General features: G+C 36.2%; 2 long non-coding RNA genes, 15 other non-coding genes and 2 pseudogenes across 17 annotated transcripts; all 19 read left to right on the forward strand.

Annotated features, from left to right (window-relative positions):
• Window positions 1-643: 643 nt before the first annotated feature.
• On the forward strand, window positions 644-720 carry LOC129013423 (small nucleolar RNA SNORD113/SNORD114 family). Its single transcript, XR_008493903.1, has one exon. It is a non-coding gene; the product is annotated as a small nucleolar RNA SNORD113/SNORD114 family (small nucleolar RNA).
• Window positions 721-2,253: 1,533 nt separating this feature from the next.
• Window positions 2,254-2,342, forward strand: LOC129013413 (small nucleolar RNA SNORD113/SNORD114 family; annotated as a pseudogene).
• Window positions 2,343-3,230: 888 nt separating this feature from the next.
• LOC129013426 (small nucleolar RNA SNORD113/SNORD114 family) lies at window positions 3,231-3,305 on the forward strand. The gene has a single exon (XR_008493905.1). It is a non-coding gene; the product is annotated as a small nucleolar RNA SNORD113/SNORD114 family (small nucleolar RNA).
• Window positions 3,306-3,690: 385 nt separating this feature from the next.
• Window positions 3,691-9,188, forward strand: LOC129013161 (uncharacterized). The gene is made up of 6 exons (XR_008493782.1): window positions 3,691-3,902; window positions 4,813-4,899; window positions 5,771-5,852; window positions 6,728-6,809; window positions 7,608-7,694; window positions 8,944-9,188. It is a non-coding gene; the product is annotated as an uncharacterized LOC129013161 (long non-coding RNA).
• On the forward strand, window positions 4,243-4,314 carry LOC129013394 (small nucleolar RNA SNORD113/SNORD114 family). The gene has a single exon (XR_008493879.1). It is a non-coding gene; the product is annotated as a small nucleolar RNA SNORD113/SNORD114 family (small nucleolar RNA).
• On the forward strand, window positions 5,241-5,312 carry LOC129013387 (small nucleolar RNA SNORD113/SNORD114 family). Its single transcript, XR_008493872.1, has one exon. It is a non-coding gene; the product is annotated as a small nucleolar RNA SNORD113/SNORD114 family (small nucleolar RNA).
• LOC129013386 (small nucleolar RNA SNORD113/SNORD114 family) lies at window positions 6,193-6,264 on the forward strand. Its single transcript, XR_008493871.1, has one exon. It is a non-coding gene; the product is annotated as a small nucleolar RNA SNORD113/SNORD114 family (small nucleolar RNA).
• On the forward strand, window positions 7,143-7,214 carry LOC129013380 (small nucleolar RNA SNORD113/SNORD114 family). The gene has a single exon (XR_008493866.1). It is a non-coding gene; the product is annotated as a small nucleolar RNA SNORD113/SNORD114 family (small nucleolar RNA).
• On the forward strand, window positions 8,037-8,108 carry LOC129013399 (small nucleolar RNA SNORD113/SNORD114 family). Its single transcript, XR_008493884.1, has one exon. It is a non-coding gene; the product is annotated as a small nucleolar RNA SNORD113/SNORD114 family (small nucleolar RNA).
• A 157-nt stretch (window positions 9,189-9,345) lies between the features above and the next one.
• LOC129013395 (small nucleolar RNA SNORD113/SNORD114 family) lies at window positions 9,346-9,417 on the forward strand. Its single transcript, XR_008493880.1, has one exon. It is a non-coding gene; the product is annotated as a small nucleolar RNA SNORD113/SNORD114 family (small nucleolar RNA).
• A 508-nt stretch (window positions 9,418-9,925) lies between these two features.
• LOC129013163 (uncharacterized) lies at window positions 9,926-12,104 on the forward strand. The gene is made up of 3 exons (XR_008493784.1): window positions 9,926-9,998; window positions 10,841-10,927; window positions 12,023-12,104. It is a non-coding gene; the product is annotated as an uncharacterized LOC129013163 (long non-coding RNA).
• On the forward strand, window positions 10,338-10,409 carry LOC129013390 (small nucleolar RNA SNORD113/SNORD114 family). The gene has a single exon (XR_008493875.1). It is a non-coding gene; the product is annotated as a small nucleolar RNA SNORD113/SNORD114 family (small nucleolar RNA).
• Window positions 11,459-11,528, forward strand: LOC129013406 (small nucleolar RNA SNORD113/SNORD114 family; annotated as a pseudogene).
• Window positions 12,105-12,443: 339 nt separating the features above from the next.
• LOC129013391 (small nucleolar RNA SNORD113/SNORD114 family) lies at window positions 12,444-12,515 on the forward strand. The gene has a single exon (XR_008493876.1). It is a non-coding gene; the product is annotated as a small nucleolar RNA SNORD113/SNORD114 family (small nucleolar RNA).
• Window positions 12,516-13,406: 891 nt separating this feature from the next.
• LOC129013392 (small nucleolar RNA SNORD113/SNORD114 family) lies at window positions 13,407-13,478 on the forward strand. Its single transcript, XR_008493877.1, has one exon. It is a non-coding gene; the product is annotated as a small nucleolar RNA SNORD113/SNORD114 family (small nucleolar RNA).
• Window positions 13,479-15,064: 1,586 nt separating this feature from the next.
• Window positions 15,065-15,136, forward strand: LOC129013412 (small nucleolar RNA SNORD113/SNORD114 family). The gene has a single exon (XR_008493893.1). It is a non-coding gene; the product is annotated as a small nucleolar RNA SNORD113/SNORD114 family (small nucleolar RNA).
• Window positions 15,137-16,377: 1,241 nt separating this feature from the next.
• On the forward strand, window positions 16,378-16,452 carry LOC129013401 (small nucleolar RNA SNORD113/SNORD114 family). Its single transcript, XR_008493886.1, has one exon. It is a non-coding gene; the product is annotated as a small nucleolar RNA SNORD113/SNORD114 family (small nucleolar RNA).
• Window positions 16,453-17,397: 945 nt separating this feature from the next.
• Window positions 17,398-17,471, forward strand: LOC129013430 (small nucleolar RNA SNORD113/SNORD114 family). Its single transcript, XR_008493907.1, has one exon. It is a non-coding gene; the product is annotated as a small nucleolar RNA SNORD113/SNORD114 family (small nucleolar RNA).
• A 4,170-nt stretch (window positions 17,472-21,641) lies between these two features.
• On the forward strand, window positions 21,642-21,715 carry LOC129013428 (small nucleolar RNA SNORD113/SNORD114 family). Its single transcript, XR_008493906.1, has one exon. It is a non-coding gene; the product is annotated as a small nucleolar RNA SNORD113/SNORD114 family (small nucleolar RNA).
• The last annotated feature ends 6,104 nt before the right edge of the window (window positions 21,716-27,819 follow it).

A 27,819-nucleotide genomic window follows, 5' to 3' on the forward strand; every position in this document is an offset into this window, starting at 1 on the left:
CTTTGGCTAATAATGCACATTTTAAATTATAGACAATGTTCATGCACTGAGTCTGTGGCAAATTTGAAGTTGTTCATTTTTAGAGAAAATGTAATACCCTCCCAATGAATGTTTGCCTTAATTACTGGCTAAACGGTAGACACAATGCAGGGAACCATTGCCATAAGGTCTCAAATTTTTTATCAACAGTCCTACTTTGTACACCTCAGAATGGGCTCACCTGAGTTGTCTCAAGCACCCCTTCATGCCCTCGGGCTGTGCAGTTGCATCTGTGTGTTAGGAGCTTGGAGGCCACTGTAAGTAATAGTCAATGTTCTTGGCTTGAGTGCTTTTTTTAAGGATAGTTATTACAGTATTAAAAATTATACAATATATTAAAGAAGGCCAACTGCAGCCCAGTGACAAACATGAAATTGATATGAAGTAGTATATTGATTAATTCATTGAATTAATTCATTTAAGAAAACTAAGGATATTTAGTCAAGGAGGTACATTGACCTGAGAATGATTCTATACACATATTAGGGACATCAAATCTTTTTTCAGGTTTTGTGCATTATAGCACTTTAAACATATTACTAGTAAATTGCTGAATTAATCAATAAACAATGTAGAAACAAATGAAGAAAAGATTGGCCATTTCTGGACCAATGATGATGACTGGTGGTGTATGAGTCAAAGGTGATGAATCGTAAGTGTCTTTGTTAGTGGCAAGTTCAGAGTCGTTTGTTTTAAGAGAATATGAAATAAATATATTCCAAATAATGATGATTTAAGTGACTAAATGAAAGGTGAAAGGCAAGGATCACTGGAGGAATGTCTGAATTTTTAAATCATCTGTTCTCTTTATACTCCTCAGAATGGCCCCATTCCAGCTGATACAAGCACTCTTCCATGGCATGCACACTATGGTTGGTTCTCTGTGTTAGGAACACACAAACCATTGGGAGTATGCATTCATTTCCTCTCTTTACAAGGTCCAGTAAGTTGGTGTCAGTGATATACAAGAATCTTTGTGTTCATGCATTTTTTTTTTTTGAGATGGAGTCTCTCTCTGTTGCTCAGGCTGGGGTGCAGTGCTGTGATCTTGGCTCACTGCAACCTCTGCCTCCCAGGCATCATCACTGGTCCAGAAATGGCCCATCTTTTCTTCATTTGTTTCTACATTGTTTATTGATTAATTCAGCAATTTACTAATAATATGTTTAAAGTGCTATAATGCACAAAACCTGAAAAAAAGCCTTGATGCTTTTTAATATTTGTATAGAATCATTCTCAGGTCAATGTACCTCCTTTACTAAATATCCTTAGTTTTCTTAAATGAATTAATTAAATGAATTAATCAATATACTACTTCATATCAATTTCATGTTTGTCACTGGGCCGCAGTTGGCCTTCTTTAATATATTGTATAATTTTTAATACTGTAGTAAAATTAGCCAGTACAGATGGGGTTTCACCATGTTGCCCAGGCTGGTCTTGAACTCCTGACCTTGTGATCCACCCACCTTGACCTCCCAAAGTGCTGGGATTACAGGCATAACCCACCACGCCTGGCTGTGTTCATGGATTCTTGAAAATTGTAAGGAATCACTGATAGAGTAGATAAACAAACATATAATGAATAAACATCAAGGTGGTAAAGCGTGCTCATTGTTAAAATATACAGGAGGGAAAAATAGTATTAATATAAATTGGAACAAGTGTATTTTGTCTTAGACTAATGGTGATAACAGAAAGCGAGAAGTAACGGTTTTTGATCTGGTTCACTTGTGTATTTCATGTTTGGTTTACTAAGAGAAAAAGAAATAAATATTGATGTAAATTTATAAATGCCTGAATGACTATATAAAAGGATGGAGGAATCTGTGGCTCAATGAAGAGAATGTGTAATCATCTCTTGTGCTCTGATTTGCATATTCTTCCATGCTCACAAACTCTGTGTTTATATCTGTGTGTTAGGAGCATAGAGACCAGCATCAGCAATGGTAAAAATTGTCTTCGTTTGAGTGATTCAAAGACAGTCAATCATGCTGATGTTTTATTTCAGATTGATATGCAGTACTATGTTGATTAATGCTGTGTGAAAAATTGAATTCATTTAAAGAAAGGGATTTAGGCTCTTTGTGATAGTATAGATGAATGTGAGTGATACTGAAGAGCTTATTTTTTTGTGGTTTATGTGTATGTCTTTATTAATGAATTACTCAATAAATGAGTGTAGGTAAGAATGAAGAGAAAGAAGGCCAATCCTGGACCGTTGATGACAACTGGTGGGTTATGTGGTTGTATATGCTGGTTGTATATGAAGAATATTACATATCTGAAACTTTGATGTCCAACACAAATAGAATCTAGTTCATTCCCGTGTTTAAAGTGATGTAATAGACAGATACCGGAAATATACAAGGAGTTTGTGATTAGTCTTGTGAGCATGAGGTTTAAAAATACTGTAAAAGTAGCAATGGCAGAATAAACAAATAAATGTACAAATAAAACAAAAATGAAGAGGACAAAGCATTGTTCATTGCTGAAATATGCAGTAAGGAAAATATTGCTAATGTACATTGGAATGGATAATAAATGGACCACATGTATAATATTTCTGACTAAAGATGATAGAGAAAATAGTAATAATTACTGATAAATAATAGCCAGTTATTGCCCCAAGTCAATTACAGGTTTGAAGGTTATAAGAAGAAAAATAAATAAATATTACCATGAATTAATAAATACCCAAATGTCTAGGTGAATGAAAGAAAGAAATTATAGATCAACAGACAGAATATCTCAACCTTTTTATCATTATCTCCACCTAGCACCCTTCAGCGCAGATGCAATTAGCTGATTTGAGCGCTCTGCATTGATCAAGTTTCTCATGTTAACTCCGTTCAAAAAGAGACCAATGTGAATATAGTCTATGTTCTTGTCTTGGTTTCAGTTATTTGCTTGAGAGTATTCATGGTATTATTAAAAAGTATTAATCAAATAGTTATTTAAGGCCCAATAACAAGTATAATGTGAAATATGATGTTGATTAATCCCTAATGTTGACATCGTTAAGTGAAAAAGATGGAATGTGTATGGGAAATGGTTGTATTGATAGCTCTTAGCACTATTCTAGCATTTTATTTTTGCATTTTTCTGACTCAGTGATTTTCAGTGAATTAGTGATTCAGTCTCTGCAAATGTAAGATTGAATGAAGAAAAAGCTGGCCAATGAGTACGCATAGAACAACGATTACAAATAGTGGTGCAGGAGTCTTAAACTATGAGTAATATGCGTGTGGAACTCTGAGCATCAACACAAAACGTATTTAGTCTATTCCTTCTGTTTGGAATAATCCTATAGACAGATGTTTGGGATATATAAAGACCATGTTCTTATTTTAGATTCGTAGATTAGATTTATTAATATTAGGGAATTCATGATAGGACCATTGAACAAATATAAGTAAATAGATAAAATTGAAGAGAGTGCAGCATTGTTCAGCTATAAAAGTATATAGTGAGGCAATCAAGATTATTAATACAAGTAGAGAAAACTGACATCCATTAAGAAAATATTGGATCAAAGATGTTCCCTCTTTCTTTGGCTTAAGATCGTGTAGACACTAATAGTAAGAATCAATGTTACTGTTCTGAACCAGTTCCTCTAAGTTTGAGGTTGTCCCTTTTGTTAAGAGAAAAAACATATACTTCATGGAAAATTGTGAAGTACCTGAATGATTAAGTAAATGAAATGCAGAAAGCAAGAATTATAGAGGATTAGGTGTCTGTTTTTTAAAATATCGACTCTGCTTTGTTTTCCTCAGAATGGGTGCACTTGAGCAGATTGAAACATTCCTCCTTGCATCTTTGTTCTATGATTGCATCTATTTGTTAGTAGCATAGAGACCAATGTGAGTAATCATTAAAATTCTTCTCTTGGTTTGAGTGGTTATTTCAAAATACTCAACGAATTACTAAAAAAGTGCATACTATAATCAAAGATGACGAGTAGTATTGTAGCAATAAATACGAGACTCATGTGAAGCATTGTATTGATAATGCATCTATGAAAAACTGAGGATAGTGAATGAAACAGCTGTATCCATATTAGAATGATTCATTGTAGGGATTAGGAATCTCTAGGCTCTTATTGGGATTTCATGAACCATGATTTTAAAATTTGTGGTCAGTGGATTAATAAATCATTAATAAGCAATTAGAAGTGACTGGAGAGAAAGAGCACGTGTCCTGTGGATCGATGATGACTACTGGTGGCGTATGAGTCATCTACAATGAATACGTCTCTGGAACTCTGAGGTCTGTCACAAAAGAAATCTAGCCCATTTTCTATGTTTGATACAATCCTTTAGACAGGTATCATGAACATAGAGTGGGTTTGTTTTTGGTCTTTGTGCTCATACATTTTCATTCTATTTTTATTATTGGGTTAATGTGAGAATCAATAAACAAATATAAAAATAAAGATATATTGGGTGAAGTGTTGCTCAATTATAAAAATAGGTAGTGAGACAAGAAATACTATTAATATGTATTGGAAATAGTGAAGTTCTAGGAGGAATAAATGGTACATGTCTGTCACCTCTTTGGCTAATGATGATACAGAGAGGATAATTATAGACAGTGTTTATATTCTGGGTCAGTGGAAAATTCAGAATTGTTCATCTTTTTAAGAGAAAGTGAAATAAATATACTGTACTCTAAATAATGGTAGCCTAAATGACTAAAGAAATGTGAAAAGCAAGGATCAATGGTGATAATGTCTGAAATTTGTTATCATCTTGTTTGTGCTGTACTCCTCAGAATGGACATCCTTGTTCTGTCTTGAGAATTCCTCTAGGGTCACATGCTCTGTTTGCACCGTGCTTAGGAAGGAGCATGCAGACCAATGTGAGTAATGGTCAAAGTCCTTATTGTGGTTTGGGTGGTTTGTTTAAGAGTAATCAATGTATCACTAAAAAGTGTGAAATATAGTCAAAGATGGTCAATATTATCCCTATGGTAGACATGGCAGTGACATGAAGTGTTATACTGATAATGGATGTATGAAAAACCGAGGATAATTAATGAAACAGATAATGTTAATGTTAGAATGATTCTGGATACAGATCAGAAATATCAAGGCTGTTCTTGGAGTTTTTCGAATCATAGGCTTTGAAATTATTATTAGTGAATTAATGAGGCAACCAACAGACAATGTAAAACTGAATAGAAAAAAGGAGGGCCAATCCTGGATCAATGATGACCACCGGTGGCGTATGAGTCATATGTGATGAATACGTGTCTGGAACTCTGAGGTCCGCCACAAAAGATACCTAGTCCATTCCCTCTGTTTTACATGAATCTATAGACTGATGTCAGGAATATAGAATGAAGTTGTTTTGGTTTCATTTTCATTCTAATGCAAGAATCAATAAACATATAAATAAAGATAAAATGAGTGAGCAGTGTACAACTATAAAAATATGTGTTGAGGCAAGAAATACTATTAATGTATATTGAAATCGGTGAAGTCCAAAGAGATATTGTACATACCTGTTACTTCTTTGGCTTATAATAATATAGACAGAATAAATTACAGATAATGTTCAAATTCTTATTCACTTGCAAGATCAAATTTTTCTTTTTCTTAGGAGAAAATGAAATAAATATTAGTCCACCTAATGAATGCCTAAAGGACAGGCTAAAGGCAAGGTGAAAAGCAAGGATCATTAGCGAGAATGTCTCAGTTTTGTTACCGTCTCTGCTCTGTATTCCTCAGAATAGATGGCTTGTGCTGATGGAAGGATTCCTCCCTGGTGACATGCTGTGTCTGCCTCTTGATTGGGAGCACGCAGACATACGTGAGTAATCAAGTTCTGGTCTTAGTTTGGGTGGCTGAGTTAGGAGGACTTGATGTATTATTAAAAAGTCTGCACTGTAATCAAAAATGGCCAGCTGCACCCCAGTGATAGAAATGGGAGTGATATGAAGCGTTATATTAGCAATACATGTTTGAAAAACTGAGGATAATTAATGAAACATTTATCAGTGTGAGAATGATTCTATATGCAGATAAAGAATATTAATATTAATGCTGTTCTGAGGCGTTTGTGAACCAAAGGTTTTCAAATTACTATTAGCGAATTAATGAATTAATCATTAGATAAGGTAAAAGTGCACAGAGAAAAATAGGACACATTCTGGATCGTTGATGACTACCGGTGGCGTATGAGTCATATGTGATGAATACGTGTCTGGAACTCTGAGGTCCATCACAGATAAAATCTGGCTTATTCTCTGTTTCGAATGGTGTTATAGACAGATTTAAAAAATATAGAATGTTTGTTTTTTCTGTGTAATTATGAATTTTTCTTCTATTTTTATAATTGGATCAATGTGAGAATCAGGAAACAAATATATAATAAATAGAAAATGATTGAAACACTGCCCAATTATAAAAATTTGTGGTAAGGCAAGAAATGCTATTAACACATATTAAAATCGTGAAATCTAGAAAGAAATAAGTGGTATATGATATAGATAGTATAAATTATAGACAATGTTCATATTCTGAGTCAGTGGTAATTTTGAAGTTATTCATTTTATTAAGAGAAAATAAATAAAAGAAATGTACTCCAAATAATGATTGCCAAAATGACTAATAACAGGTGAAAATCAAGGATCAATGTTGAGAATGTCTCAATTTTGTTATCTTCTCTGCTTTCTGTCCTTTCAGAATGATGTACTTTTTATGATTTGAGAATTCCTCCATGGTCACGTGCTCTGTTTTTATCATGGTTGGGAGCTTACAGACCAATGTGAGTAGTAATCAACATTCTCATCTTGGCCTGAATGATTTGTTTAAGAGAACTCAGGGTATTATCAAAAAGCCTATAATATAATCAGAATGGTCAACTGTATCTAAGTGATAGATATTGGAGTGATATGAAGCATTATATTGATAATGCATATATGAAAAATTGAGGGTAATGAAACAGATATATCGATGTTAGAATGATTCCGTGTACAGATTGGGAATATCAAGGCTCTTCTTGGAGCTCTTTGAATCAGACTCTTTAATGTTGTTATTAGTGAATTAGTAAATTAATCACAAAAATATAGGCATGAATGGAGAAAAGGAAGACCAATCCTGGATTGATGATGACTACTGGTGGCGTATGAGTCATAGACAATGAATACGTGTCTGGAACTCTGAGGTCCATCACAATGGAAATGTATACATTCCTTCTGTTTAAAATGATGTTATAGACAGATTTCAGAAATATAGAATGTACTAATTTTTCTTGAGGGTTGTGTATTTTTATTCTATTTTTATAATTGGATCAACGAAAGTAATCAATAACATAAATAAAATGGCACATAGTTTAATAATAAAAATATCTGATGAAGCAGGATATTCTATTAATATATATTAAAAACAGTGAAGTCAAAAGATAAATAATGGTATTATTTGTCATCTATTTGGCTAATTACGGTATAGACATTATAAATTATAGACAATATGTGTGTTCTGGGTCAAAGGCAGGGTGAAAAGCCAAGATCAGTAGTAGGAATGTCTCATATTGTTATCATCTTCTCTGCTCTGTACACCTCAGAAGGGACATGCCTTTGCTGATTTGAGGATTCCTCTGAGGTCGGGAGCTAAGTTTGCACCATGCTTAGAAAGGAGTGTGCAGACCTGTGTGAGTAATATTCAAAGTCTTTATCTTGCTTTGTGCATTTTGTTTAAGAGGATTCTATGAATTATAAAAGGTGTAAAATATAATTAAAGATGGCCAACTCTATCCCAATAATAGATTTGGTGGTGATATGAAGTATTATATTGATAATGCATATATGAAAAGCTGAGGATAATTAATAAAACAGGTATATTTGTGTTAGAATGATTCTGTATACATATTATTTATATGTATACAGCTCTCCATAGGGTTTTGTAAATCATAGGATTTACAACTATTAGTAATGAATTAATGAATTAATCAACAAATGAGGCAGAATTAAATTGAAAAACAGATGATCCATCCTGGATTTATGGTGACTACTGGTGGCATATGAGTCACATATGATGAATACGTATCTGGAACTCTGAGGTCTGTCACAGAAGAAATCTGGCCTATTGCTTCGGTTTCAAATGATCCTATAGACAGAGTTCAGAAATATAGAACATAATTTTTTTGGCATTTGTGTTTATGTATTTTCATTCTATTTTTATAACTGGTCAATGCAAGGCTCAATAAATACACATAAATAGATACAGCTGAAAAAGTTGAAACATTGGCCAAGTATAACAATATATGATAAGGCAAGAAGCACTCTTTTTTTTTTTTTGAGAAAAACTTTCTCCTTCTTCTTTCTTTTTTTTTTTTTTTGACAGAGTCTCGCTCTGTCCCCCAGGCTGGAGTGCAATGGCATGATCTTGGCTCACTGCAGCCTCTGCCTCCTGGGTTCAAGTGATTCTCCTGCCCCAGCCTCCCGAGTAGCTGGGATTACAGGCGCCCGTCACCACACCTGCCAATTTTTTGTATTTTTAGTAGAGACAGGGTTTCACCATGTTGGCCAGGCTGGTCTTGAACTCCTGACCTCAAGTGATCCGCCTACCTCAGCCTTCCCAAGTGTTTGGATTACAAGCGTGATCCACAGCATCCGGCCACAGGCACTCTTAATATCTTTTGACACAGCGAAGTCCACAGAGATATAAATGGTATCTTCTGGTGACCTCTGCGGCTAATGATGTTATAGACAGTACAAATTATAGACAACATTCAATTTCTGGGTCAATGGCAATTTCAGAATTAGGCATTTCTTTAGATAAAATGAATATACTGCAAATAATGATTGTTGAAATGACTAACTAATGATAGGTGGCAAGAAAGGGTCAGTAGTGACAATATCTCACTTTTGTTATCCTCTTCTCTGCTCTGTATTCCCTAGAATGATTGCACTTTGCTGATTGAAGGATTCCTTCAAGTCCATGTGCTCCACTTGCACCATTTTTAGGATGGAGCCCGGAGACCTATGTATGTAATAGTGGAAGTCCTCACCTAGCTTTGGGTGGTTTGTTCAAGAGGGTTCAATGTATTATAAAAAGGTGTATATTATAATCAAAGATGAGCAATTGTATTTAAATGAACATGGGCATGATGTGAGGATTATATTGAAGATGTATACATGAGAAACTGAGGATAATTAATAAAATAAATATTCCTATATGTTAGGAATATCATGGCTATTCTTGTGGTTTTGTAAATCATAGGGCTTAAAATTATAGTTAGTGAATTAACAAATTAGTCAATAGACAAGGTGGAAATGAACCCAAAAATAGAAGATCAGTCCTGGATCGATGATGACTACTGGTGGCGTATGAGTCTTTTGCGATGAATACGTGTCTAGAACTCTGAGGTCCGTCACAAACAAAATCTAGCCTATTCTGTATGTTTGAAATTATTTTACAGGCAGCTGTCAGGATTATAGAATGTATATGTTTTTGGTATTCATGTTTACATGTTTTGATTCTATTTTTATAATTGATCCATATGAGAATTAATAAATAAATACAAATAAAGATGAATAAATTCGAGCATTGTCCAATTATAAAACTAAGAGACAAGATAAGAAACACAATTAATGTATATGAAACAGTGACATCCACAGAGAAATAAATGGTACATTCCTGTGGCTTCTTTGGCTAATGATGGTATAGACAGAATAAAGTATAGGTAATGTTCAACTTCTGGGCCAGTGACAGTTTCAAAATTATTCATTTTATTTTCAGAAAATGAATTAAATATACTCCAAATAATGATTGCATGAATGACTAACTAATGATAGTTGAAAAGCAAATATCAATATTGGAAATGTCTCAATTTTGTCATTATCTTCTCTGGTCTGTGTTCCTCAGAATGAGCAACTTGTGCTGTGTTAAGGATTCCTCCATGATCACACGCCCCGTTTGTACACCATGCGTGGGAAGACGCATGCAGACCAATGTTAGTAATAGTCAAAATTCCTGTGTCGGTTTGTGTGGTTTGCTAAAGAGGACTCAATGTATCATGAAACAGTGTATTATATAGTCAACAATGGTCAACTATGTCCCAGTGATATTTATGAGAGGGATCTGAAGTAATTATTGATAATGCATATACGAAAAATGGAGAAGAATTAATGAAACAGATGTATCTGTGTTAGAATGATTCTGTATAAAGATAGGGAATATCAAGTCTGTTCTTAGTGTTTTGTGAATCACGGAGTGTAAAATTATTACCAGTGAATTAATGAATGAATTTAAAGACAGCATAGAAATGAATGCAGAAAAAGAGGGTCAACCCTGGATCGATGATGAGCACTGGTGGAGTATGAGTCACATACGATGAATACGTGTCTGGAACTCTGAGGTCCATCACAGAAGTCAGTTTCCTCTGTTTCAAGTAACTCTGTAGACAGATGGCAAGAATATAGAATTAACTTTTTTTGTTCATGAGTTTTTATTTTATAATTGGTTCAATGAAGGAATAAAACATGTATGAATAAATAAAATAAATAAGTTAAGCATTGTCCAATTATAAAAATGTGTGATGAGGCATATTTAATACGTATTTAAATTGATGAAAGCCAAAAATAAATCTAACATACCTAACCTTTTTGGCCAATAATGAAAAGATGGTATAAATCATATGCCATTTTCGTGTTCTGGGTTAGTGGCAAGTTCAAAGTTGTTCATACTTCAAATAATGATTGCCTAAATGTTTAACTAAAGATAGGTAAAAAGGAAAGATCAACAATGAGAAAAATCACATTTTTGCTATTATTTTCTCTGCTCTGCACTCATCAGAATGGACGTACTTGTGATGATTTAAAGATGCCTCCAAGGTCACGTGCTCTGTTTGCACCATGCTTAGGAAGGAGCATACAGACCAATGTAAGTAATGGTCAAAGCTCTTTTCTTGGTTTGAGTGGTTTGTTTAAGAGGATTCAGTGTATTATAAAAACGTATAATACATTATAAAAATGTAATATATTGTAGAAATATATATATTTCTATAATATAATGTAGTATAAAATACATTATAGGAAGATATAATACATTATAAAAGATATAATACATTGTAGGAATATAATATATTATAGGAATATCTTATATATAAAATATATATTATAGGAATTATAATCTATATATAATATGGTCCAATATATTATAGGAATGTAATCAAAGACGGCCAACTCTTTCCCAGTTAGAGGAGTGATATGAACTACTATATTGAAAACGCATATATGAAAAATGAAGAACAATGAATGAAAATATATATCAACATTATAATGATTCTATGTAGGGATTAGGAATATCAAAGCTCTTGGATTTTTAAAAACGAAAGATTTTAAACTTATCAGTGAATTAATGAGTTATATATTAGACAAAGTAAAAATGCATAGAGAAAAACAGGAAGAATCCTGGTTCAGTGGTGACTACTGGTGTCGTGTGAGTCATACAATGAATACGTGTCTGGAACTCTGAGGTCCATCACAAAGTCAGTTTCCTCTGTTTCACATGATTCTATAGGTAGATGTCAGGAATACAGACTCAGTTTGTTTTAGGTCTTTGTGTGTTATGCATTTATATTTTATTTTATAATTGGATCAGTGAGAGAATCAATAAGCAAATATTTGAATAAATAAAAATGAATCAGGTTAAGCATTGTCCAATTATAAAAATATTTGATGAGGCAGCAAGCACTATTAATACTGAATACTATTAGTACTGAAACAGTGATAGCCAAGGAAAAATGAATGATGCATGCCTGTGGCCTCTTTGGCGAGTGATAGTGTAGACAGTATAAACTATAGATAATGTTTAAGGTATGGGTCAGTGGCAAGTTCGATATTGGTAATTTTCTTAAGAGAAAATGAAATACACTTCAAATAATGATTGCCTAAATGACTCATTAGATGAAGGTGAATCATGAGCAAGAAAGTCCCATTGTATGCTCTGAACTCCTCTGTGCTTTGTGCTCTGCAGAATGGATGAATTGTGCACCTTGAAAAGTTCTTCCATGGTCACCTGAGGCATCTGCGTCATGATTAGGCTCAGGATGACTAATGTGAGTAATAGTTAACATTTTTTACTTCCTTCTGGTGCCTTTTTAAGAGGACTCATTGTATTATAAAAAGTGTATGACATTATCAAAGATGTCCACCTGCATCCCAGTGAAAGATATGGAAATGATATGAAGTGTTGTATTGATAATGCATATATAAAAACCTGAGGATAGTTAATTAAGAGGTATATCAATGTTGGAATGATTCAGTATACAAATTAGGAATATTAAAGTTATTCTCAGGATTTTTTTGAACCACAAATACTTAAAATTGCTATTAGTGAATTAACGAATCAATCAATAGACAGGGTAGAAATGAATAGAGAAAGAGATGAACAATCCTGGATCGATGATGACTGCTGGTGGCGTATGAGTCATATGCGATGAATACGTGTCTAGAACTCTGAGGTCCATCACAGAAGAAATCTAGCTCATTTTCTGTGTTTGATATAATACTTTAGAGAGGCATCAGGAATATTAGATGAGTTTGGTTTTGGTCTTTGTGTTTACATGTTTTAATTCTATTTTTGTAATTGGCCAATATAAAAACCAATAAACAAATGTATAAATAAAGATGAGTAAGGTTAATCATTGTCCAGTTGTAAAAAATATTTGGTGAGGCAAGAAACACTATTAATATGTATTGAAAATAGTGAAGTCTGAAGAGAAGTACATGTACATGTCTGTCACCTCTTTGGCTATGGTGATATAGACAGGATAATTATAGACAATGTTCAAATTCTTGGTTAATTGTAAGTTTGAAGTTGTTCATTTTTTAAAGAGGAAATGAAATAAGTTTACTCCAAATAATGATAGCTTAGATGACTAACTAATGATAGGTGAAAAGCAAGGATTGATAGTTAAAATGCCTCTCTTTTGTTATTATCTTCTTTGCTCTGTACTTAGAATGGACATACTTGTTCTGATTTGAGGACTTCTTCATGGTCACGTGTTCTGTTTGCACCATGCTTAGGAAGGAGCATGTGTACCAATGTGAGTGACAGTCAGATTTCTTGCATTTCTTTGGGTGGTTTATTTAAGAGTACTCAATGTACTGTGAATAAACATGTAATATAATCAAAGATGGTGAATTTTATCTAGTGAGGGATATTGGAGTCAAAAGAAGTATTATATTGATAATTCACATATGAAAAACAGGATAATTCATGAAACATATTAATGTCGGAATGATTAGGGATATCTTTTTGGGTTTTGTGAGTCATAAGGTTTAAAGTTATTATTAGTAAATTAATTAATTAATCAACAGACAATGTAGAAAATAACAGAGAAAAGAAGGGCCAATCCTGGATCGATGATGACTACTGGTGGCGTATGAGTCATATACAGTGAATACGTGTCTGGAACTCTGAGGTCTGTCTCAAAAGATATCTAGTCTCTTCCCTGTTTCAAATGATCCTACAGACAGCTGGTAAAAAATAGAATGTATATGTGTTTGGTTTTCATGTTTATGAATTTTTATTTTACATTTATGATTGGCTCAATGAGAGAATCAATTAATAAATATACAAATAAAGATGAATAAGGGCTGGGCATGGTGGCTCACACCTGTAATCTCAGCACTTTGTGAGGCCAACACGGGTAGATCACTTGAGGACAGGAGATCGAGACCTACCTGGCCAACGTGGCGAAACCCTATCTCTACTAAAAATACAAAAATTAGCCAGGCATGGTGGCATGTGCCTCTAATCCAAGCACTTGGGTGGCTTAGGCACATGGATTGCTTGAACCCGGGTTTCAAAAATCTGCTTGAACCTGGGAGGCTGCAGAGCCAAGATCACGTCACTGCAGCTTGGGCAACAGAGCAAGATTCTGTGTTAAAAAAAAAAAAAAAAGGATAAGATTAAGCATTGTCCAACTATAAAAATATGTGGAAAGACAAAAAACACTATTAATACATACTGAAATTGGTAACAACTAAAGAGAAATCTTGCATACCTGTTACCTCCTTGAATGAGATAGTATAAATTTTGACCATATTCAAGTTCTGGGTCAGGGACAAGTCCAAAGTTATTTATTTTCTCTTTCTTTCTTCCTTCCTTTCTTTCTTTCTTCCTTCCTTCCTTCCTTTCTTTTTTGAGATGGAGTCTCACTCTGTCACTCAGAGTGGAGTGCAATGGCATGATCTCAGCTCACTGCAACCTCCGCCTCATGGGTTCAAACAATTCTTGTGCCTCAGCCTCCCTAATAGCTGGGATTGCAGACGTGTGCCACCATGCCTGGCTAGTTTTTGTATTTTTAGTAGAGATGGGGTTTCTCCATGTTTCCCAGACTGGTCTTGAACTCTTGACCTCAAGCGATCCACCTGCCTCTGCCTCCCAACATGCTGGGATTACAGACATGAGCCACCACATCTGGCCAGTTATTCATAAAAAAATGAAATATACCTCAAATTAATGAACACATAAATGAGTATAAATGTTTACACATTTATTAATTTGAGGTATATTTGAAAAGCAAGGATCAATGGAGAGAAGGTCTCATTTTTGTTGTCATCTCTTCTGCTCTGTACTCAGAATGGAAGCACAGAAGCTGGTTTTCACTAGTTAAGAGCTGTATGGTCCATCTCTGTGCTAGAAGCTGGAGACCAATGTGAGTAATAGTCAAAGTTCTTGTCTCATCTTGGGTGTTCTGTTTAAAGGTTTATAGTGCATTAACAAAAAATATGCAATATAATACAATAAGGCCATGAGTAGCCCAGGGATAAATATGGAATGGATGTGGAATGTTACACTGAGGGATGCCTGTATGAAAAGCATGTCCTGTGTTATTAAGAAAGGTAATAATGAGGGGATATGGTATTGTGAGGATGAGTGTATATACAAATTAGAGATATCAAGGCTCCTCTTGGGGTTTTGTGAGTGATAGTGTTTAAAAGTGATTAATGGTGAATTAATGAAGTAATAAATAATGTAACAATGAATGAAGAGCACCAGAGCTAATCCTGGATCAATCATGACTACTGGTATTGGATGGGTCTTTGTCCGTGAATGCCTATCTGGAACTCTGAGGTCCATCAGAAAAGAAATAGTGTTTTCCCTCTTTTGGAAGTGATCCTATAGACAGACATCAGGAATATGCAAGCGTCTTGTTTTTGCTCTTTGTGAGCACGAGTTTTCAATCTATTATTATAATTCAATCAATGAAGGAGCCATTAAACAAATATACAAATAAATTATGTTGGATGCGACTAAGCATTGTCCAACTGTAAAAATAATTTGTGAGGCAAGAAAAGCTAAGATATGGCCAGGCATGGTGGCTCACACCCGTAATCCCAGCACTTTGGGAGGCCAAGGCGGGTGGATCACCTGAAGTCAGGAGTTCAAGACCAGCCTGAGCAACATGGTAAAACCCCATCTCTACTAAAAATACAAAATTAGCTGGGCGTGGAAGTGTATGCCTGTGATCCCAGCTGCTTGGGAGGCTGAGGCAGGAGAATCATATGAACCTGGGAGACGGAGGTGGCGGTGAGCCAAGATCACACCACTGCACTTCAACCTGGGCAATAGAGTGAGAAGAAAATCTATGATATATATTGAAAACACCAATGCCATTAGGAAATAAGTGGTATGAGGTTGTTATTTATTTAGTTAGGGATGTTATAGACGGTGGGAAATAATAATGAATGTTTATGTTTTGTGTCAGTGGTGTGACTGATACTGTCTGGCTATGTAGAGTAAATAAAATATATGTTATCTCAAATAACCTATATGACTGAATCAGTGGAAGATAGAATGCAAAGAGTAATGCAGATAATGTCTTAATCTTTTCTGATCATCTCTTGTGCTCTGTACTCCTCAAAATAAACACACTCCGGCTCATTTTATCATTCTTTTTTAATGGTAAGATCCATGGTTGCGTCTATGTGTTATATGGTGTGTGGAGACCAATGTGAGTGATAGTCAACGTTCTTGGTTTCAGTGTTTTTTAAAAAAGATATTCATAGTATTATTAAGAAGTGTTAAATACAATCATTGAAGGTAAACTTTGGTCCATTTGTAAAAATAGGATTAATATAAAGCATTATGTTGATTAATGCATATATATAAAACATTGAATTTAATTAATGAAAACATTGAATTTAATTAATGAAAGGTGTATTGCTGTGAGTAATATTGACATAGACAGATATAAGAGCTATTTAAGGATTTTACTCTCAAGTTTTTGTGGCTCTTAGGTAATTATTTTATTGTTAGTGAACTGATAAATTAATCAATAAAAACACATAGACACGAATTAAGAAAAGGAGGTCCAAGCTTGAGCCAGCGATGACAGCTGGTGGCATGTGATTCATGGATGATGAATACTAAGTGCCTGGAACTCTGAGGTTCAATATAATAGAAATCTAATCTATTCCTCTGTTGAAAAAAATCCTTTAGATAGGTGTTAGTGATATCAAGGCTGTTTGCTTCCAATTTTACGGTTCATGGATTATGATTGTGTTAATATAAATGAATTAATGAAAGAATCAAACAAAGATTTGAATGATTAAACATGAAGAGAGAGAGACGCATATTCTAATTGTTAACATATGTGGCAAGGAAAGAAATATTATTAATTAATTTGGAATGGATAATAAATGGGCCAGTGGTTTTTAACTCTCTGGCTAAGAATCATAGAGCCACTGATAGAGCAATAGCACTGATTATTAGTTATCAATGGCTATGTGATTTTTAGGTCAATTCTCAGGTCAACTGGGTCAATTGTAAGTTCAATATTTATTTTATTAATGGAGAAATAAGCAAATATTAACAAATCGATAAATACCAACTGACAGAGTAAATGGAAGGTAGAATGAAAAAGCTAATGGATAGAAAGTCTCAAATTTTGTCTTCTGCTCTTCCTTGTAATCCTCAGAACAGTCACTCCCTGCACTGATTCTGCCATGACCACTTGCTTTATGGTTGTTTTAAGGAACCTACAGACAAATGTGAGTAATCGTCAAAGTTCTTGCCTTGGTTTGGGCCATTTAAGAGTGGTCAATGCATTATTAATAAGTAGAAAATATAATTAAAGAAGACTAACCATGGCCCCAAAATGAACATGGGGTTGATATGAAACATTTTGTTGAGTAGTGCATGTTTGAAACAATCAGGTCAGTTCAAGAAACAGGTCTAATTTCTGTAGGAACTGCTCTACAGATAGACAACAGGGTTATCACAGCTCTTGTCCTATTTTTTTCTGATTCATGTCTATTTCTTTATTATAAAGTAGTAAATTAATAAATAAATGAAATAGACAAAGTCTAAATGAAAAAAATGATTGATGGTCTGTGGCCTGGTCCAGAGATGATGACTCGTGGGTATGAGTCAAGGATGATGAGTAATAGGAGTCAGGAAGTTTAAGCTCCGATATAAAAGAAATCTACCCTACTGATCAGTTGGAAATGATCCTGTAGACAGTAGTTAAAAATATTCAGTTATCGGCTGGGCACAGTGGCTCACACCTGTAATCCCAGCACTTTGGGAGGCCGAGGTGGGCGGATCACAAGGTTAGGAGTTCAAGACCAGCCTGACCAACACGGTGAAACCCCGTCTCTACTAAAAATATAAAAATTAGCCAGGTGTGGTGGCGAGTGCCTGTAATCCCAGCTACTTGGGAGGCTGAGGCAGGAGAACTGCTTAAACCCAGGAGGTTGAGGTTGCAGTGAGCCGAGATCGCGCCACTGAACTCCAGCCTGGGCAACAGAGTGAGACCCTGTCTCAAAAACAGAACAAAACAAAAAAAAAACCCAAAAAATCAGTTACCCTATTCTTGTGCTTTTGTAATTCACGGATAATGATTATATTATTACAAGTGAATTAATGCATGAAGAACTCAAGTAAAAGAAATAAGTGAATAAAAACATGGCCACACCTGGACCAACTATAACATGTGTAATGAAGCAAGTCACCGTACTGATCTATTGCTCAGGGAGTGGGAATTGTGTCAGATTTTTAATCTCTCAGAATGAGAAACATGTAGACAAATGTATGAGCTGTCCATGTTTATATTGAGTTGTCTTTGGTTTCCTGGTTGTCTTATCCCTAACTAGGGATGTTGTTTATATAAATAAAAAGCTATTTTTAAAGAGGGCCAGTGACAAGAATTTGTTCTATAACAAGAGCTATTGTGCTCACTGAATTCCATTACAAAGTGACATCATCTGTTATTACTTTGGTAATGATCAACTATGCATGTGCTACGATGATCCATGCTATAGTTTGGATCATGTGTAAGGATACTGATTTTATCTTAATAATGAACAAATGCATAAGTTAATAATAATCAATTAGCTAAAAAGGATAAAGCAAGAGCCAGTAGCAAACATGTCTGGAAATGATGGTTGTGATGTAACTGGGTCCGGAGATTGTGTTCTTCTTAAGGCAAATATTTTGGCTCTTACAAGTGTTTGCATAATTAGACTATACATAGATGCACAGTATCAGACACGTTCTGGGTTTCTGAGGGTTTACATATTGTTCTGTTTCTTTACAAACAATGAATAATTGGCCAAATTGGTTTGTGAATGAATGAATGAAGTGATAGCAAGCACTGTTCATTGGTATGAAATTGCTCTGAAACAAGTATTTAGATGAATCTAATTGTGCATATGGGAGGTTCAAAGATTTAGGTTGTTGAGTGCATGGGTGGAGGCATTGAAGCTGACATGTTTTATAGAGAACTCTCATTCTTGATTCAGGTGTTGGATTCAAAGGCATCCATTTATTTTATTTAAGTTCTGGGGTACATGTGCAGGATGTGCATGTTTGTTACATTGGTAAACATGTGTCATGGTGGTTTGCTGCACCTATCAATCCATCACCTAGGTATTAAGCCTGGCATGCATTAGCAATTTTTCCTGATGCTCTCCCCACCCTCCCCTGACAGGCACCAGTGTGTGTTGTTCCCCTCCTGTGTCCATGTGTTCTCATTGTTTAGCTCCCACTTATAAGTGAGAACATGCGGTGTTTGGTTTTCTGTTCCTGCATTAGTTTGCTGAGGATAATGGCTTCCAGCTTCATCCATGTCCCTGCAAAGCACATGCTCTCATCCCTTTAATGGCTGCATAGTATTCCACAGTGTATATGTATCACATTTTCCTTATCCAGTCTATCATTGATGGCCATTTGGGTTGATTCCATGTCTTTGCTATTGCGAATAGTGCTGCAATGAACATACGTGTGCATGTATCTTTATAATAGAATGATTTCTATTCCTTTGGGTATATACCCAGTGATGGAATTGCTGGGTCAGATGGTATTTCTGCTTCTAAATCTTTGAGGAATCACCACACTGTCTTCCACAGTGGTTGAACTAATTTACATTCCCACCAACAGCGTAAAAGCATTCTTATTTCTCTTTAACTTCATCAGCATCTGTTTTTTCTTGACTTTTTAATAATCACCATTCTGACTGGTATGAGATGGTATCTCACTGTGGTTTTGATTTGTATTTCTCTGATGATCAGTTATGTTGAGGCTTTTTTCTTATTTGTTGGCTGCATGTATGTCTTCTCTTGAGAAGTGTCTGTTCATGTCCTTTGCCCATTTTTTAATGGGGTTGTTTTTTTCTTGTGAATTTGCGTAAGTTCCTTGTAGATTCTGGATATTAGACCTTTGTCAGATGGATAGATTGCAAAAATTTTCTCCCATTCTGTAGGTTGTCTCTTCACTCTGATGATAGTTTCTTTTGCTGTGCAGAAACTCATTAGTTTAATTAGATTCCACATGTCAATTTTTGTTTTTGTTGCAATTGCAAAGGCATCCATTTTAAATGCAAAATTAATAATTGAATTAATGTGACAAAAAAGAGGGGCTTTCTGGTAAATTGTAAAAAGAGCATGACCCAATTATAAAAATTAATCTAAACTTGCTCACCTTTCATTTATTAGAATATTAGAGCACAGTCAAAATTTAGGATGTTTCATTCTTTTTACCATTTGCATTCTACCCTCCAGAATGGATTATCATTGGTGAAGATCTTGGGTGGTAAGTCTCTGGGAAAGAAGGCTATAGACCTATACAAATAATGCCCAAAGTTCTTGTCCTTGGGTGGGGTGTTTACTCAGAGGTATTCATTGTATTATAAAATAATGCATAAATGACTACATCTATATACAGAATTAAAAAAGAACAGGGATGAGAGTGTGTTACACACCAGTAATTAGAATGAGTCCAATCAGAACATCTATGGAATTATATATTTTTAATATCCCAAAACACTGAGTTTTATGAATAAATTAATAAATCAGGAATGTTCCTTCTTTTGGTAAGGATCATATAGACAAAGAAAGTAATAGTCAACGTTTTTGCTCTGGGAGAATGGTGAGTTCAAGTTTGTCTTGTTAAGAGAAACAAATAAATAATTTCACAAATTTATCAATACCTAATTATAAATAGCTAAGCAAATTAAGGGGGGAAACATGAATCAATTGAAAGAATTTTTGATATTTTCACTCCCTTTTTGTAAGGGATATTCCTGCATATTTTGTGTATACATTTTTAAAGGTATAAAAGAATACATATTTATTTTTCCTTTTTTTCACCATCTGCTTTCAGTTCCATAGAATGAACACACTCATCACTACAATGATTCTGTAATGATAAAGACCTGTATGGGTCAGTGTGAGTAATGATCCAAGTTCTTGTCATTGTTGGGATGGTCCATTTAGGGTATTTAGTGTATGATAAAATAATACATAATATAATCAATGAAGACTACATAAGAACCAATGATAACATTGTATTATAAATCAAGGTTCATGATGACTACTGTTTTGCACAACAGAAGCCCTTTTTAAAAGAAGAGCTCTACATTTTTAGCTCTGTGGGTGTGGAATATGGAGTCAGATGTATGTAACTCTCATAGTTTTTATGTTGGGTGGTTCATTTAAGGGTATTCCTGATACTGTTAAAGTGGATAATATGTTAATTAATAAGATGGCGCTCCATTCACAAACCAGAGATAAGAATGTGGCATAAATCATTGTTTGTGATCAATTTCTACGATGGTTACTTCACGTTCACTAAGTTGAAACCTAAATCTAGGTCTTCTCATTTGGTAATTTCCTCTTTCATTTGGTAATATCATCTACAGGGTGGGCAGACCAGAGCTGATTAAATTATTCTCCCATTGATGAGGAACTTTACCTTATCCCTCAGAGTAAGGAGAATGTCATGCAATGTAAGTAATAAAATTCTTGAGCTGGGTTGTTAGTTCATGATTTCTACTGTCATTTAAAAAGATAATTAAATTTTAAAAGGTCATACACAGGCCTATGATGAGAATGTGTTATGGATCGAAATTAATCCAATTTAGCACAAATGAAGTATAAGAAAAAAACTTAGCTTTTCCATTCATTTTCAATAGTTAAATGTCACATTGTATGTTTGTCTCATTGATTATTTAAAGACTCTTCTCTTGATAAAGGCTGTTACTCATTTATGGAGTTAGTATTCTAGTTGTTGAGTAGGATAGTGGTTCAAGTTTGTTCATCTGATATCTAAAAATTGTTCAAATTAAATGTAGAGGGGCCATGTCTGGACCAATGATGTGAATGGAATGCATCTGAATAAAAATTATGATCAATCAGTTTTTGAACAACTGAGGTCCACTGCAAAAAGAACTAATATGAAAACCTTTGTGGGAATAATGTCAGGAAAGTTTGAGAATCTAGTTCTGGAGCTTGAGAAGGTTCACAGATACTGATTTTATACGATTAGCAGATCCACTTGTGTGGATCAACACACAAGTATATTCATGAGCAAAGAAAAAGAGGTTAAGACATGGACCAATTCTGAAAGCATGTTGTAAAGCAAGGAATATAATTAATTCAATTCTGAAATACCTTAGTCCATCAAGAAAAAAAAACAGATTAAATTTGTTACCACTTTGGGTAAGAAGCATCTAGATAGAAGTACTTAATAGTCAATGTTCTGCTCTTAGTTTGCTGTGGGTTCCCGGATGTTTGATTCATTAAGACAAAAAAATTAAAATTAAACAAACAAATATGTGTATAACTAAATAAATGGGTGCCAAGTATGAATCAATGATGAGGGTACTTCATTATTTTCTATATCTGCTTTGTAACCCCACAGAACAGAGGTAACTTGGCTGTTTTAATAATTATTTAAAGGATGAAGATCTTGACTGTTACCCATGTGGCAAGGAGAGTGTAGAACAGGGTGAGTCAGATTAAGTTTTTATTCTTGGTTTAGCCTTTTGTTAGAAATGATGATTAATTATTATTTAAAAAGAAGAAATGACTTTATGCAGTCATAAAATCCAAGAAGACCATGCCTGAACCAATGATAAGAATGAATCCTGCCAAGTGTCATGGTTAATTCATTTTGCAAAATGAGATCCACTTAAAAAGAGGTTTGGTTTGCTACCTCTTAGATTAAGGAGATTATAGGCAGATTCTAGCCTCAGTCAGAGATCTTGCTTTTGGCTTAGTTGTGGTTCTCTTGAGTTTTGTTATTTTATTAAAAATAATAAATACAATAATAATAATAATAATAAATAATAAAGTACAAAGCATTTATGCTAGTAAAATTACAATGGCCACTCATGACCAATTTGGAGATTATATCATGAAACAAGGATTTGTTTAACTTGGGTTAACTGTTTTACCACTGTTTGAGGCGGTCATGGAAAGATTTAAATGATAGTCAATTTCTCCCCTCTTTCTTGGGAGTAGATTCTTTGTTGTTGACTTTGTTTTTGAAAATGAGTGACTGACTAAATTAATGAACAACAAAAACACTAAAATGGACAAGAATATTCAAATGATAACATTTCATGAAGCAAGAATTATGATCAACACAATTCTGCTTCTCTGAAATCCATTTAACAGAAAAGAGTCAATCTGTTTTCTCTGTGTATAATGAGGTCAGAAACAGGTGTTAAAATATTCAGTGTTCTTGTTTTTGTATTTTGGTGGGTTCATGGAGTTGATTATTATGATTAAAGAAATAAGTATATGAAAAAGTAAATTAGAAGAGGGCAAATCATGAACCAGTGATTAAAATGTGTTTTGAAACAAAGATTATAGGTATTTCAGTTCTGCACCGTGGACTTTTATGAAATGAAACATTAATCTTTTGTATCTTTATTTTAATAGTACATAGTACCATTCTGCATGTACTATGGATATATTTTAGACATTTTTGCATGTTACTTACATTGAGTTTTTTTCACTATCTGAGTTATAAATTCTAGTGAATTGATTTATTTGGAGGTGGTGGTAGGAAACCCCTATACCCCATATTTTAAAATTTTCTGGCAGCTGATATCTAAGAGAGTACTAAAACAACTAATATTAAGGTATTAATTTCAGCTCAACAAGTATTGATGCTAATTCTTGTCAGACCCTATGTCAGGAGTGGCATTTATATATGAATTTAGTCTAGTTCCACTCATCAAGTAGCTCTGTGAGATTAGATGGAGACCCACTTACAAATGCAGCAATTCAATAGAATAGGGCAGGTAGGTGGGCTCTCTGTGAGACTAGGGGGAGACCCACTTATACATGCAGCAATTTGATAAAATAGGACAGGTAGATGGGCTTTCTAGAAGCACAGAAGGTATGCCTTCAGCTAAATCTTAGTGTCAGGTGAGTTGTGGAAGAGATGACTCCTGAGCCAGTGACAGACTCACTAGTCCATAGCTCCGCAAAGCTGGGGACCACACTCCTCTCCTTCACTGCTCTGTCCCTTGTGCCTTACATGGACAGCACATGCAATAAGCATCTGTTGAATGAATAGGTGAATACATGGTGAATAAAAGAATGGGGGAGTGAAGCAGTATGTGAACAAATGAGTCTTTGAGTAGACAAAGGAATGAATAAATGAAGTAATGAAAATGGGAAGGAGTACACGAATGAGTGAATGGATCAATGATAGGTCCATGAGTGACTGAATCAGTGATAAGTGGATAAATGCATGGTGAGTTAATGAGTGGGTTAGTTCATGTGTAAGTAAAAATGTCACAATGTGAATGAGTGGATGATGAAAGACTAAGTCATTGAGTGAATGAATGGAAGATTAATAGGTCAAGTAGTCAAGAAATGAAAGACGAACATGTAAATGGATGAGTGAATCAATGGGTCCACGAATTCTTGAACGAATTTATGAATTAACGGACAAATGAAAGTCAATGAGTAATGAGAAAATAAATGAATAGATGAATCTATGTATGAATCAATCAATGAGTTAATGACTCAATGAAGAACCAAATGAATGAATTAATCTAGGAATTAGTGAGTTTACAAATGAATAAATCAAAGAAAGAGGAAACAACCGAATAAATTAACTGGGTAAATAAGTCAGTGAATGAAACAAATTATGAGTGAATAGATAGACAAAGGGATGGATAATTGATGGATATATTACAGCTAGTGAATGAAAGAGTGAATTAGTGAGTGAGCAAATGAGTCAGTGAATGAGTATGTAATCAAGGAATAAATTAGCTCTGGGAATGAGTAAGTGAATAAGTGAATGAGTCAATAAATTAGTGAATTAGTCACTTATTGAAGCATAAGGCAGTGAGTGAATGAACTCACACTGGGACTCTTTCCCTGACTGTTCCACAGAGAGTAGTCATGCCCCAGCTTCACACCACAGCATAAATAACTCAATCAGAGCACCCACCCTACGCTATCGTAGGCGTGTGTTTACATGTCGTCACTAAACTGATGTGCCGCAGGGGCCAGGAACTGGGTCAAATTATTCTCTGTATCCCTGGTGCCTGCCCAGCTCTGAGCCTCGGAAGAGCACAGTAAATTATTGCTGAATGAATGAACGATGTCTAAAAATACATGTGCTTTTCTGGAACCAGGATAGCCCGTCTGAGAATGGCCTGGGAGCTGTTCTTTGGGGAGGTGTGCTGTGTGTCAGATGGTTTGTGGCATCCTCCTATGCAAGTCCAGATTCTGCCTTGAGTCCAGCTTCCTGTGTCCAGTGCCAGACAGTGAGACAGGATACTGGCAGTTCGGACTGCCCTGGACATTGCCCCATCCTTGGGCAATGCTGGCTTGGCATGGTAAAATGGAAGCCCTAGGTCTTCCCGAAAGCTGCCCTTGCCTCTGCCAAGACAGGAGATCAGAAATAACCCGGTCTTGTTTTTATGCCTCCAGCGAGTGGGCCCACTCCATGCCTTTCCAAGCAAGCACATTCCTCCTTGCTGTAGTTGTGGGACATTGGGTTGAAGCACCCCTTGACCTTTATCTGGTAGATGAGAATAACAATCCCTGCCTGCCTGGGTGGATGTGCTGCTTTACAGGAGATTATTTAATACATGTTACATACATAGCATGGTACCTGAGAGGAAACAGATGTCTCAGAAATGTTACATGCCAATTTTCTTCATCCCCACCCAACGTCGCTATATTTGATGATTTCAAATGCATTAATTTAAAAGCTCTCAAATGGATGTGATACTCAAATTCCCCTCTTCCAGAAGATTGGAGAGTTCAAAGTTCTAGGAAGAACGCCAATGTGGATGGTATTCTGGGCCAGTCCAGACCTTCAAGATGGCATGGCATGCCCTTCTACCAGGGAACAGACAACCAGAAAAATTAGTTGGCAATACCCACGCTTTATGTAGGACACATACACAAGACCCACCCTTCACCTCTCTACCCTTCCCTCCCTTCCTTCATTCAACACATAGGTATTCAGGGCCCACTGTATGCCTCACACTGACCATTTCTTGTCTTCTCTTGTCTTGACTGGCTCCTGACCCTGGATTTAATCTCTCACTGCTGTTCTCACATCCTTCATTTGAACTTGGCGATTGGTTCTTGGTCATCTGGTGTGGATACTGCCCTCTCCTTCGTGAGGACTTGATTTGGGCTTCCTACTTCAGAGCACATCAGGTAGACTCCCCCTTCTTAGTTTGGGGTATTGGGACCCCTATTCTGACTCTTCCAGATTGGCCATTTTCCATCTGGGCAAGCTCCAGCCCCTTATAAGAGGAGCTTAGGTTGTGTTGGTGGCAGGGAGACCTCTGAATGCTGGGGCTGGGCAGCAACGTCAGCACAGAAGGCTTCGGGCTAGACTCTGAGATGTGCTTGGTGTCTGGAAGCTGATCTAGGAGAGAGGAGTTAGGTTGTCACTGCCCCCCTGTCCACAGAATTCCTTGGATAATGAGGCAAAACAACCTCAGAGCATCCAGCAACTTACAATTAATTTAGTTTTCCCATCCCTCCCACTGGTTACTCACCTGTGCTGGGCCTGACACAAATGTCACCCCCTCTCCTATCTTCACAGCCCCCTGCCCTCTCCCCTAGCTTCCTTCCCACAGTCCTCTGTTCACACCTGCCCTTTCTCACTCCTCTGTACTCATGCCAGAACCCACATCACATTGTCTGCTATGAGCTGCCAATTTATCCCAAAGGGCTATGAGCTTCTTGAGGACAGGTGTTCTTTTTATGTCATTATAGCCCACAGAAGGTCTAGACATCAGGAAATGTTAGGTGAATTAGGTGTTCATCCAGTCATTCATTTATGCAAAAGGTATCGGGCCCTTTCTATGTGCTACAGGCTGGGCGGTAGAAGTAAGTAATCCATCTTACAAGAAGTAAGAGAGATACCACCTCTGCTCTTATAGAGCTCCAAGTCTTGGGTGAGAGATTTTTAGCAAATGTTTCTGGCAAAAGAATTTAATTACACTCGTGATAAGTGCTATGAAGCCATGGCTCTAGGGACTGTCATTCGCTTGGCCAGCTGGGTTGGTCCTGATGCTCACAGGAAGTTCCCCTTGCTTCTCTCCTTGGCTTTGAGGAGAGCCTGAGAGGAGGACAGGACTCTAGCCATGGTCAGAGATGGCCAGTGGCTTTGGCCCCCTGGGCTCAGGTCCATGGGGTGTTTGGACATCTAGGAGGAAAGAGGAATGACTGGACCTGGGGGTTTGTGCTTGGCTGTTACTTGAGTTCTGCTTGATAATGACCTGGGTGGTTGTGAGCCGTCGAACCCTGCCCTTCACTCAAGCACCTCACCTGTTAACAAAGTCTCTGCTGAGTGTCAGGGTTTGGTCTTACCTGGTCAACTTCCAGGTATTTCTCTCAGATATTTTGCCAGATGACAAACTAAAGGTAGACTGGAATATGAGTTGACCTTTTCGTTTTCTTCACTGCATTTCATTCTGAGTTTCTTAAAATGGTTGTCTGAGAAACAGTGATATCCTGCAGGCAGCTGGGCCACTGGGCATGTGCTGTTCCAGGCATCATCCCAGCTGCCTCCTCCTTCTGCGTTTGCTGTTCAGTCTCCACCAAAGCACCCATCCCTCCTCTGTAGCACCTCCAGTGAGCCCACAGGTCCCTTTTCTCATCTGCACCACCATGCCACCCAGGCTTCCGTCATCTTGGGCTGGTCTTTCTGCTCCCACCTCCAGTCTGTTCTCTTCCTGGGAGGTGGAGTTAGAGCAGTCTTTCTAGAACGCATGCCCCAGAGTCCCTGCTTCTGAGAGCCCACTCATGGCTCCCACAGGCCCTAGGATGGAGCCCCAGTTCCTTGGCCTCCTGCCACGCCTCTCACTACATGCCCCCCGCCCTTGTGTGCTGCCTGGCAGAGCCTCCCCGGGTCTCCGGGCGTGTGTGTCTCTATGCCTTTGCCCCTGACCCCCTCCCTGTGGTTACCCTCCCACTGCTCCATAGATGCAAGACTTCTCTTGCTTCCCTCCCCAAGGTGGACTGTGTTGCCCCACACTCTGAACTGTT

The sequence above is a fragment of the Pongo pygmaeus genome, chromosome 15, assembly GCF_028885625.2.
Source record: "Pongo pygmaeus isolate AG05252 chromosome 15, NHGRI_mPonPyg2-v2.0_pri, whole genome shotgun sequence".
In the NCBI taxonomy this organism is placed as follows: Eukaryota; Metazoa; Chordata; class Mammalia; order Primates; family Hominidae; genus Pongo; species Pongo pygmaeus.